A 13,181-nucleotide genomic window follows, 5' to 3' on the forward strand; every position below is an offset into this window, starting at 1 on the left:
GTGCAGGTGTGTTTGTTCGGGAGAAGAACATAGTGATAGGCAGCTGTTGTCGCTCTTTTTTCTTCTTTGCAAAAAGATCCTTGTACACCGACATGCCACCATCGATTACGTTGGAGAACTGTTAATGACGGCGCTCATCAAAGGTCCCCATCCTCAGCTACTCGCTTAAAGTTCAGTGGCCATTCGCACCGATGGTTGTGAAGCGACCAAACGCGTTAAGTCCTTCCTCCTCATCTCTCGTTGTCCTCTTCTCCTCTTCTCTTTCATCGTCGCTTTGTGGCTGTGTCATTTTCTGCCAGCTCTGCATCGAGTCAGCGGCTGTGCGTCTTTTATGTACCGTTACACATAACTGCACGAGACGACAAAATGATAGCACAATTCGTTAGCATGTTTTGAATACAAGAACGCGGGAGTGAGTTTTGAGCGAATCAGAATGCAGAGCACAATGCACCAAAAAAACAAAAAAAAATGCAATTATGAAATCCGCGAAATAGCGAATCCGCGACTAAGTGACCGCGAAGTGGCGACGGGATCACTGTATTCACATAAGTTGTCAGACCCTTTAACGCAATACTTTGTGAAGAACCTTGCAGCGATTACAGCGATCAAGTTTCTCAGGTATTTTTTTTGAACCTTTCATTGAACTCAGGCAAGTCTGTAATCGCCTCTACAAATACAACACAAATTCACCAAACCCACATAACGGCGACCGTATACAAGACAAGTGCAATTACTCACAAAACAAACATGGGGGAACAGAGGGTTAAATATGGAACACGTAATTGGGAATTGAAACCAAGGTGTGTAAGACAAAGACAAAACAAATGGAAAATGAAAGTGGATCGGCGACTGCTAGAAGGACCGGTGACTTCGAATGCCGAACGCCGCCCGAACAAGGAGGGACCGACTTTGCCGGAGTCGTGACAAAGTCAGTTAACTTCTACTTTCACAATCCCGGATCCGGGAGCAATCCTCATAAGCAAAAAAGCTGACTAGCATAGCCTAGCATAGCGCCACAAGTAAATACTAGCATATAAATATCAGAAATCACAAGTCCAAGACACCAAATGAAAGATACACATCTTGTGAATCTATGCCATCATTTCCGCATTTTTTAAATGTTTTACAGCGAAAAACACAATATGTATTTCTATTAGCTAACCACGATAGCAAAAGACTCACCGCATATTTTCACAATTTTTTTACCGCATAGGTTCAGCTATCACAAAATTCGACCAAATTAGCAGACTAGAATTAGTCACTAACGCAAGAACAACTGTCAATCAGCTGACAGTCTTGATAACATGTTATACAATAAATCTATGTTTTGTTCGAAAAAATGTGCAATATTTTCAGGTATAAACCATAGTTTTACATTGGCAGTAACAATTCCACAAATATCACCAAAACAGCTAGAATGCAACCCTACAGAGAGCCCACGGAAATACCTAAATACTCATCATAAAACATTTATGAAAAAATACATGGGTACAGGCAAATGAAGACAAACATCTTGTGAAATCCAGCAAATAATTCAGATTTTTTAAGTGTTTTTCAAGCGCAAAACACAATATAGCATTATATTAGCTTACTACAATAGCCAACCAACCAACCGCATTCATTCACCGCAAAGGTAGGCGATAGTGAAAAAAACAGCAAAAATATAAATTTATTCACTAACCTTGACACAACTTCATCAGATGACAGTCCTATAACATCATATTACACAATACATATATGTTTTGTTCGAAAATGTGCATATTTAGCGGTACAAATCGTGGTTTTAGCAATGTGAATACGTAGTCAAATGCACAAAATTGTCCGAGAAATCTTGGAGAGTCCACCTAATCTATAATCAAATAACTCATCATAATCTTTACTAAAAATTACATGTTGTACAGGCAAATGAAAGATACACTAGTTCTTTAATGCAACCGCTGTGTTAGATTTTTTTTAATAACTTTAGTACGACATACAGCTTACGTTATATCGAGACAGCGCCCAATAATAAGGGCGGGCAAAATATGACTAAACATTTTCAACAGAAATACGAAATAACATCATAAATGGTTCCTACTTTTGATGAGCTTCCATCAGAATGTTGTACAAGTTGTCCTTTGTCCAGAATAATCGTTGTTTGGTTGTAGAATGTCCTCTTCTCCTGTCGAATTAGCAACCAAAGCTAGCCATGTGGCGCAAACGTGCCCAACTTCACATAACGCAAAGAAAAGAAAATGCCGAAAATCGCAATAAACGTTCAATAAACTGATATAACTCGGTTTAAAATAACTACTTTATGATGTTTTTGTCACATATATCAAATAAAATCAGAGCCGGAGATATCTAACGTGTATACCGAAAGCTTTTCAGAACGCAACCTGGGGTTCCTTCTCGCGCCTTCCAAGACAATGAAAATTCCAGACACGTCATTCCAAAAGCTCTTGTTCGGCCTCAGATCAAGCTAGACACCCCATTCCACCTCTCACTGCCTYTTGACATCTAGTGGAAGGCGTATGCAGTGCATGTAGATCCATAGATTTCAGGCAAATTAATAGGTTGGCCCTGGAACAGAGCCCCGATTTCAGATTTTTCACTTCCTGTATGGAAGTTTGCTGCAAAATGAGTTCTGTTTTACTCACAGATATAATTCAAACGGTTTTAGAAACTAGAGAGTGTTTTCTATCCAATAGTAATAATAATATGCATATTGTACGAGCAAGAATTGAGTACGAGGCAGTTTAATTTGGGCACGATTTTTTACAAAGTGAAAATAGCGCCCCCCTATTGAGAAACGGTTTTAAGAACAAATTCTTATTTACAATGCCGGCCTAAGAACAGTGGGTTAACTGCCTTGTTCGGGGGCAGAACAACAGATGTTTACCTTGTCAGCTCGGGGATTCAATCGAGCAATCTTTCCGTTACTGGCCTAACGTTCTAACCACTAGGCTACCTGTTGCCCCGAGTATGACGCTACAAGCTTGGCATATTTGTATTAGGGGATTTCTCACATTCTTCTCTGCAGATCCTCTCAAGCTCTGTCAGGTTGGATGGGGAGCGTCGCTGCACAGCTATTTTCAGGTCTCTCCAGAGATGTTTGATTGGGTTCAAGTCCGGTCTCTGGCTGGGCCACTCAAGGACATTCAGAGACTTGTCCCGAAGCCACTACTGCGTTGTCTTGGCTGTGTGCTTAGGGTCGTTGTCCTGTTGGAAGGTGAACCTTCACCCAAGTCTGAGGTCCTGAGCGCTCTGGAGCAGGTTTTCATCAATGATCTCTCAGTACTTTGCTCCGTTCATCTTTCCCTCGATCCTGACTAGTCTCACAGTGCCTACCGCTGAAAAACATCCCCACAGCATGATGCTGCCACCACCTTGGTCTGAGTCCTTTAGGTGCCTTTTGGCAAACTCCAAGCGGACTGTCATGTGCCTTTTACTGAGGAGTGGCTTCCGTCTTGCCACTCTACCATAAAGGCCTGATTAGTGGAGTGCTGCAGATATGGTTGTCCTGGACGTTTTTCTCATCTCCATCTTGGTCTCATATTCCATTTAAGAATGATGGAGGCCACTGTGTTCTTGTGGAACTTCAGTGCTGCAGACATTTTTTGTGCCCTTCCCCAGATCTGTGCCTCAACACAATCCTGTCTCGGAGCTCTACAGACAATTCCTTCGACATCATGGTTTGGTTTTTGCTCTGACATGTACTGTCAACTGTGGGACCTTTATATAGACAGGTGTGTGCATTTCCAAATCATGTCCAATCAATTGAATTTACCACAGGTGGACTCCAATCAAGTTGTAGAAACATCTCAAGGATGATCAATGGAAACAGGATGCACCTGAGCTCAATTTTGAGTCTCATAGCAAAGGGTCTGAATACTTATGTAAATAAGGTTTTCTGGTTTTATTTTGTAGAAATTTGCAAACATTTCTAAAAACCTGTTTTCACTTTGTCATCATGGGATATTGTGTGTAGATTAATGAGATGTTTTATTTATTTAATCAATTTTAGAGTAAGGCTGTAACGAAACAAAGTGTGGAAAAAGGAAGGGGGTCTGAATACTTTCCGAATGCACCGTATACTATTTATTATCTGTTGAGTCATTTTATGATATTGTTTTTTTATTAATTAACTTGGTCCTAAATTAATATAAACTGCAAATAATAACACAATTATTGAGTGTCACTCAATGTTGTTTTTACTCAATGAATTGCGGCCTTCCAGGTAGCGTGGGGGGACAGTATGAGGGTACTTAACTGTTGGTTACTGGATCACTGGAGGAAAAGAGCACCTAGTCAGACATACCAAGCACTGTCTTGTGGCTCTGTGATGTTGGGCTGTTGTACACAGCTGATATTTGTGGATTTGTATTGAATGCTAAATAATTGACTAAACCTAATTTTTGTTTAACCTTTATTTAACTAGGCAAGTCAGTTAAGAACAAATTCTTATTTACAATGACGGCCTAGGAACAGTGGGTTAACTGCCTTGTTCAGGGGCAGAAAAAACAGATTTATACCTTGTCAGTTCGGGAATTCGATTTAGTAAGCTTTCGGTTACTGGCCCAATGCTCTAACCACTAGGCTACCTGCCACTCTTACACTGAGTATACGAAACATTAGGAACACCGTCCTCATATTGAGTTGGACCCACCACCCGGGTGCCCTCAGAATAGACTCAATTCATCGGGACATGGACTCTACAAGGTGTCAAAAGTGTTCCACAGGGATGCTGGCCCATGTTGACTCCAATGTTTCCCGCAGTTGTGTTAAATTGGCTGGATGTCCTTTGGGTGGTGGACCGTTCTTGATACACACGGGAAACTGTTGAGTGTGAAAAACACAACAGCGTTGCAGTTCTTGACAAAAAACGGTGCACCTGGCATCTACTACCATACCCTGTTCAAAGGCACTTAAATGTTTTGTCTTGCCCATTCACCCTCTGAAAGGCACGCATACACAATCCATGTCTCAATTGTCTCAAGGCTTAAAAAATCCTGTCTCCTCCCCCTTCAACTACACTGATTGAAAAGGATTGAATAAGTGACATCAATAAGGAATCATAGCGTTCAACCTAGATTGACCTGGTCAGAGCAGGTGTCCTTAATGTTTTGTACACTCAGTGTATCGTAATACACTGTGAGCTAGTCTTAAACTCATGTGTCTATAGGCCGGGCTTGTGTGAGCTAGTCTTAACTGCTGGTGTCACCATGTGGGCCGGGCTTGGTTCCATTGCATGTCCAAGAGGCTAACCCATGTCCAAGAGGCTAACCCATGTCCAAGAGGCTAACCCATGTCCAAGAGGCTAACCCATGTCCAAGAGGCTAACCCATGTCCAGGAGGCTAACCCATGTCCAAGAGGCTAACCCATGTCCAAGAGGCTAACCCAGGGCTCAGGCAGGGGTGTTCATGCTTTCTGGATGTTACACTATGTACTGTATGTACCCTCACCTCACTCTCTCACTGCTACCTACTTTAACATTTCACCCGTTCAGACCACACTCACAACAGACAAGACCGGAGCAGGCAGACATCACTCACAGCAGACAAGACCGGAGCAGGTAGACATCACTCACAACAGACAAGACAGTGGCAGGCAGACATCACTCACAGCAGACAAGACCGGGGGCAGGCAGACATCCACTCAACAAGACAAGACCGGAGCAGGCAGAACATCCACTCACACGCACGACCAAGACAGTAAGCAGGCAGACATCTACTCACAAGACAGACAAGACAGTGGCAGGCAGACATCACTGCACAGTGATAATGTATTATAAAAGTAATACCCAGTAAGCAATAATGGAGTAATAACGGTACTAATAATGGAGTAAATAACAGTAGTAATAATGGAGTAATAACAGTAGTAATAATAGGAGTAATAACAGTAGTTAATAATGAGTAATAACAGTAGTAAGTAATGGAGTAATATACAGTAGTAATAATGGATAATAACAGTAGTAACAATGAAGTATAACAGTAGTAATAATGGAGTAATAAAGTAATATAAGGGAGTATAACAGTAGTAATAATGGAGTAATGAAGTATGTATCAAGTAAGTAACAATGAAGTAAAATGCAAGTAATAAAGTAAGTAATAATGGAGTAATAACAGTAGAATAATGGAGTAATAACAGTAGTATAAGGAGTAAACAAGCATAGAGTCACAATGTAAGTAATAACAGTAGTAATAATGGAGTAATAACATGTAATATAATGGAGTAATAAAGTAATAATAATGTGAAGTAATATGGAGATAATAAACAGTAGTATAAAATGAGGGTAATAAAGTGGAGTAATAATGGAGTAATAACAGTAAGTAATACAATTGGGAGTAATAACAGTAGTATAATGGGAAGTAATAATCACGTAGTAAATAATGGAGTAATAACAGTATGTACAATGGAGTAATAACAGTAGTAACTAATAGGAGTAATAAACGTAGTAATAGGAGGTACATAGAGTAATACAGAGAATATGGATTAAATAGTAGTAATATGAGTAATAACAGTAGTAATAATGGAGTAATCCGTAGTAATATAATGGGTAATAAGCCGAGTAATAACTGAGTTAAGTAGATAATCGAGTAATATACAGTAGTAAATATAGTATAAGTAAGTAAATGGGGAGTAAGTAACCGAGTAATCAATGGAGGTACTAACAAGTAGCTAATTAATGGGGTAATGTGATAGATGAAGTTAAGTGTATATAGAATAACAGTGTAATGGAGTAATACGTAGAGTAATGAGTTAACGCTAGTATGGGAGTAATAAAGTGTGGGAGTAATAAAAGTAGTAACGATAATTACAGTAGTAATAATGGAGTATATAACAAGTTAGTAATAAATGGAGTAATAACGCTAGTAACATATTGTGGGATAATAAGTAGTAAATACAATGAAGTCAGCCTAACAGATAGGTATATAATGGAGTAAGGTACAGCCAGGGTGGGTGAAATAGAGATGTTGATGTGATGACAGTGTAGGTAATGGACAATGGAGTAATAACCCGTAGGTAAACTAAAGGGAGTAATCAAAGGTAGTAATACCATTGGACGCTAATACAGTTGTAACGGATTAGGTGAAGTAAATAACAGTGTAACTAAATGGATGTTAATAGGGACATGTAAGTAAATAAGTGGTAGTAATTAGGACAGGTAGTAGAGATGGATGTAAGCTAGAAGCAATGAAGTAATAACAGTAGTAATAATGGATGTGAAGTAGGACGAGTAGGTGAGGTGAGATGGGAGTAGATACCAGTAGTAACTTCAAATTGGAGTAGGGAGTAACAGTAGTAATAATTGGAGTTATATTACAGTAGTACCAATGAAGTATTATAACGAAAAGTAGTAACAACTAGGAGTAATAGACAGTAAGTAATACAGTGGGAGTAGAGAGTAACTAATTGAAGTAAATAACAGTACGTATAATGGGAGTGGGTATGGTAGGCGTAGATTATAATGGAGTAATAACCGTAATAATAATGGGAGGTATAACAGTGTAATAATGGAGTATAACAGTATGTATTATAATGAGGTATAAAAGTAGTAATAATGAAAGTAATAACAGGTAGTAATAATGGAGTATAACAGTTAATAATAATCGGAGTAATAACCAGCTAGTAATAGTGGAGAGTAATGAAACAGTAGTTAATAGATGGGAGTAAATAAAAGAGGTAGGGTAATACATAGAGTATTTATATACTGTTTTCGTAGATAATTGATAGTAATAACTAGTATGTATTTTACAACAGTCAAGTATAGACATGACACGTACCCCCTAACGGAGGTACACAGCTAGAGAAATGATTGGCAAGTAATAACCAGTAGTAATCAATGGGAGCTAATAAAGTCAGTCCAATATGTTTAAAATAAAAGTATAACACTAAAGGGGTGAAGTAATATTCATTTAGTAACGATTATGGATATAAAGAAATTATTCTGTGGTACTATCTTAGCACTTTGTGCTTGTGACACCTTACTGGGGTTAGACTAGGTCCCAGAATATGGCTAGTCTCGTAATTAAAAACATTCTACATAGGGTGTGATCTGGGTTAGGGTAGATCACACGTTTTCTATTCTCTCACTCTCTCTCATCACTTCTTTTACAGCTCAACTCACGTCAGCTACATACATTCTTCGAGATAAACACGTTGTGCATACTAGCAGCTCTCCATCCATAACACGTTGAATATACTACTGTCTCCATCCATAAAACGTTTGAATACTAGCAGGTCTCCATCCTAACACGTTGGAATGACTACAATCTCCGCATCCATACACGTTGAAAACTACAGTCCTCCATTCGCATAACACGTTGAAACTACTACAGTCTCCCATACCATAACACGTTGAAATACTAAGTCTCTCTATCCAGTACACTTGAATTACTACGTCTCCATCCATAACAGATTGCATATACTACAGTCTCTCCATCGCATAAACGTTTGAATAACTACACGTCCTGCCGAGTCCATAAACAGGTTTGAAGTACTACACGTCTCCATTCTCACAGTGAATCTACAGTCTCCTCCATAACACCGTTGAATACCTACAGTCTCATCCATAACACAGTTGAATACTACAGTCTCCACATCCCTGCATAAGCACGTGGTGAATACGTCATACTTTGTCTCCATGCCATTAACACGTTGGAATATGGCCACCACTTCAGCGGTGATAGATACTAACAAGTCACCAATCCAAAACAACGTATGATACATATACAGTTCATCCATAATGATTCGTTGGAATATCTTAAAGTCTCCATCATAGAACAGTTGAATACTACAGTCTCCATCCATAACACGTTGAATACTACAGTCTCCATCCATAACACATTGAATACTACAGTCTCCATCCATAACATGTTGAGTACTACAGTCTCCATCCATAACACGTTGAATACTACGGTCGCGTCTTCAGGTTCTTTTTGACACTCACTGGGCTCTGATACCCATTTTACCACCTTTTCTCTTTCCCAGAGACTTTTTACACTTTTTAACATTGTATACAGTTGTACACTAGTGACAATAAAGTTGACCTTTATGAATTGGGAGTCCAGAATCTTCTTTTATAATGACCCCCGACATTGTCTCGTTGTCATTCTAGATGCTAGTCCCCTCCCATCCTCCTGTGATGTTGTAGATGTAGCATAGCTCTGTTATATATCTGTATGTATAGTGTGTTCTATAGACTCATTTGTGTCTCGTGGCTGTGTGTGGTATTCCGTGCTGCTTGTCACGGCTGTCTCCTCCATCCTAGTGTGTAGAACTGTAGGATCAGACGTTCACCAGAGATGTTGCTGGTTAATTCATTGTTTTGTTCATGCCAACGTGGTGCTATCAGAGGACAGGAGACAGTGGTGGGCAAGTATGCAATCAAGTTTCCCTAGTGAACATCCTAGTGAACATCCTAGTTAACATCCTAGTGAACATGGTGGCAGTGTAGGGGATTTAGGTAAGCGATTCTACTCAGTCATAATACTGTATTCAACCCAACAGCTGATCTATCATGCTGAAATCCCAGACATTAGAGCGAGAGGGAAGAGCCTTAGAGCTGTCTGGACATTAGAGAGAGAAGAGCATTAGAACTGTCTCGACATTAGAGAGAGAGCCTTAGAGCTGTCTGGACATTAGAGAGAGAAGAGCATTAGAGATGTCTGGATATTAGAGGGAGAGAGAAGAGCATTAGAGATGTCTGGACATTAGAGAGAGAAGAGCATTAGAGCTGTCTGGACCTTAGAGAGAGAGAAGAGCATTAGAGCTGTCTGGATATTAGAGAGAGAAGAGCATTAGAGATGTCTGGATATTAGAGAGAGAAGAGCATTACCCCGATTGCTGTCTGATATTAGAGCAGCGAGATAGAGCACAATGTTAGAGCTGGTCCTCCTGGATACTTTAGAACAGTAGAGAAGATTGTGTCATAGAGCTGTCTGGAACATTAGAGAGAGAAAGCATGTAGTGTCCATGAGAAGCCATAGTAGCTGCTGAATTAGAGAGAGAAGAGCATTAAGAGCTGTCCTGGATATAGAGAAGGGAGAGCAAGAGCATTAGAGCTTGTCCTGGATATTAGAGAGAGAAGAGCATTAGAGATGTCTGGGATATTTAGAGAGAGAAGAGCATTAGAGCTGTCTGGATATTAGAGAGAGAGAGAGACATATAGAGCTGTCTGGACATTAGAGCAGAGAGAGAGGACATTAAGAGACTGTCTGGATATTAGAGAGAGAGAAGAAGCATTAGAGATGTCTGATATTAACCGAGATGATAGAGAGAAGAGCATTAGAGATGTCTGGATATTAGAGAGAGAAGAGTCCATTAAGAGATGTCTGGATATTAGAAGAGAGCAAGAGCATTAGAGCCTGTCTGGATATTAGAGAGAGAGAAGAGCATTAGAGTGTCTGGATTAGAGATTGAGAGAAGAGCATTAGAGATGCTTCTGGATATTAGAGAGAGAAGAGCATTAAATGTCTGGATATTAGAGAGAGAGAAGAGCAATTAGAGCTGTCTGGATACTAGAGAGAGAAGAGCATTAGAGATGTCTGGATATTGAGAGAGAAAGGAGCAATTAACTGTCTGAATATTGCAGAGAGAAGAGCAGTTCAATTCTTGGATATTGGTAAAGAGGACTGAAGATGTCTGGATATTAAGGTGATCCGCCCCTTTCACATTAAGCCTGTCTGGTTATAGGGTGGAGCTGGGTAGTCTCCTAATAGGCTATAAGATCGTCTGACTGATTAGTAGAGTAGGACATTGGCGCTCTTGCGAGATTCAGTCAAACGAGACATTGTACATGTCTGGACTCTATACTGATGAGTTAGAAGTAGAAGTAAGATGTTCGGATATTAGAGAGAGAAGAGGTATTAGAGCTGTTCTGATATTAGAGAGAAGAAGAAGCATTAGAGATGTCTGGCTATTAGAGAGAGAAGAGCATTAGAGAGGTCTGGATATTAGAGAGAGAAGAGGCATTAGAGCATGTCTGGATATTAGCAGAGAACGAGAGCATTAAGCTGTCTGGATATTAGAAGAGAGACAGAGGCATTAGAGCTGGTCTGGACTCTAGAGAGAGAAAGGGGACATTACGAACTGTTCTCGTTTTAAGGATAGGCCTTAGAGACTGATTAGAAGAGAGACGATTAGAGATGTACTGGAAGACCTTAGAGAGAGAAGAACGAGTCATTTTTAGAGCTGTGTGGACATTAGCGATGAGAGAGAAGACATTAGAACGCTGCTTCATGGTGCATTAGAGAGAGAAGCAGCATTAGAGCTGTTCTGGATATGCGTAGACGAGTGAGATGCTATAGAGATGTCTGGATATAGAGAAGAGAAAGAGCATTAGAGCTGTGTGGAACATTGATGTAGAGAAGAGCATTAGAGCTGTGCTGGACATAGAGATGAGAGAGAGAGCATTAGAGCTGTCTGGATATTAGAAGAGAGAAGAGCATCTAGAGGTCGGCATATTAGAGAGAGAAAGAGCATTAGAGCTGTCTGATATTAGCAGCGAGAAGAGCATTAGAGCTGTCTGGATATTAGAGAGAGAGAGAAGAGCATTAGAGCTGTCTGGAATATAGAGAGAGAGAGAAGACATTAAGGCTCTGTCTGGATATTAGAGAGAGAAGCAGCATTAGAGATCTGCTGATATTAAGAGAGAGAGAGAGAGCAATTAGAAGCTGTCTGGATATTAGAGAGGAGAAGAGCATTAAGCTGTCTGATATTAGAGAGAGAGCAGGAGCATTAAGACGCTGTCTGGAATATTAGAGAAGAGAAGAGCCATTAGAGCTGTCTTGGATTTCAGAGAGAGAGAAGATGCCCACTAGATGCTGTCTGGATATTAGAGAGAGAGAAGAGCATTAGAGCTGTCTGGATATTAGAGAGAGAGAGAAGAGCATTAGAGCTGTCTGGATATTAGAGACATGAATCATGTTGCAGATATTTATGGGTTTAATTTAACTTCTTCAGCTGACTCTCTTTCTCTTCCCCCTCTCCATTCCGTCAACAGGGGTGGTGTCCAACAGCCCTCATCCCTCCGCCTTCTCCGTTAACTCCCATGGCGTTGTCAACGGTCAGATGCCGGTCGAACTCTGTGGTCACAGTCCGGACGTTCGGCAGCCCTCTCCCCTCACCAGTCCCTTGCTCAACGACGCTGGCAGTGTGCGCACCGACGATGAAGATGAGGTTCGGAGGAAGGTTTGTGGTCCAGAGAGGGCCCAATGTAACATGATTACAGCTAGAAAGGCATTGATGTGCTAGTTGCTGTGTGATTGTGATTTTAAATCTCCAATTACCATCACCAGCTTCAAAGAGGCTCCAGTCACATATACATACCTAAAATAGCAGAGGACCGAGATTACCTAAATAACTCTCCACAGGGACGAGTGCTGTGTACCCTGTACCAAGTCTGATGTATCTGGGCTACATGTCTAACACTGGAATTGATTATTCAAAATGTGGAAAATGCCCCATGACACAGTCTCCAGCTTACTGTGTTAGTAGTGTTGTCTCTGCACAGTTAAAAGAGTCTGTCCTCTTTCCTTCACAGAGGTTCCCTACCGACAAGGCCTACTTTATCGCCAAGGAGCTGCTGACCACAGAGAGGACCTATCTGAAGGACTTGGAGGTGGTGACTGTGGTAAGGACCCATCACCAGATAGATTATTCTGCTCGCTCTATCTCTCTCTCATATATATACAGTGGGGAGAACAAGTATTTGATACACTGCCGATTTTGCAGATTTTCCTACTTAAAAAGCATGTAGAGGTCTGTAATTTTTATCATAGGTACACTTCAACTGTGAGAGACGGAATCTAAAACAAAAATCCCGAAAATCACATTGTATGATTTTTAAGTAATTAATTAGCATTTTATTGCATGACATAAGTATTTGATACATCAGAAAAGCAGAACTTAATATTTGGTACTTTCGGCGGAGTCATGACACTCCCCCTTTTCCCCTCCAAACATAACGATGGTAATTATGGCCAAACAGTTCTATTTTGGTTCATCAGACCAGAGGACATTTCTCAAAAAGGTACCATCTTTTTCCCAATGTGCAGTTGCAAACTGTAGTCTGGCTTTTTCATGGCAGTTTTGGATGCAAATTAATTACTTAAAAATCATACAATGTGATTTTCTGATTTTTGTTTTAGATTCCGTCTCTCATAGTTGAAGTGTACTATGATAAAAATTACAGACG

General features: G+C 40.3%; 1 long non-coding RNA gene and 1 pseudogene across 1 annotated transcript; both read left to right on the forward strand.

Annotated features, from left to right (window-relative positions):
* LOC111959652 (FERM, ARHGEF and pleckstrin domain-containing protein 1-like) overlaps window positions 1-13,181 on the forward strand; it is a 146,215-nt pseudogene that overhangs the window by 98,370 nt on the left and 34,664 nt on the right.
* Window positions 2,029-6,312, forward strand: LOC139023806 (uncharacterized). The gene is made up of 3 exons (XR_011475012.1): window positions 2,029-5,872; window positions 6,170-6,222; window positions 6,285-6,312. It is a non-coding gene; the product is annotated as an uncharacterized lncRNA (long non-coding RNA).

This window comes from Salvelinus sp. IW2-2015, linkage group LG36 (assembly GCF_002910315.2).
Source record: "Salvelinus sp. IW2-2015 linkage group LG36, ASM291031v2, whole genome shotgun sequence".
Classification (NCBI taxonomy): Eukaryota; Metazoa; Chordata; class Actinopteri; order Salmoniformes; family Salmonidae; genus Salvelinus; species Salvelinus sp. IW2-2015.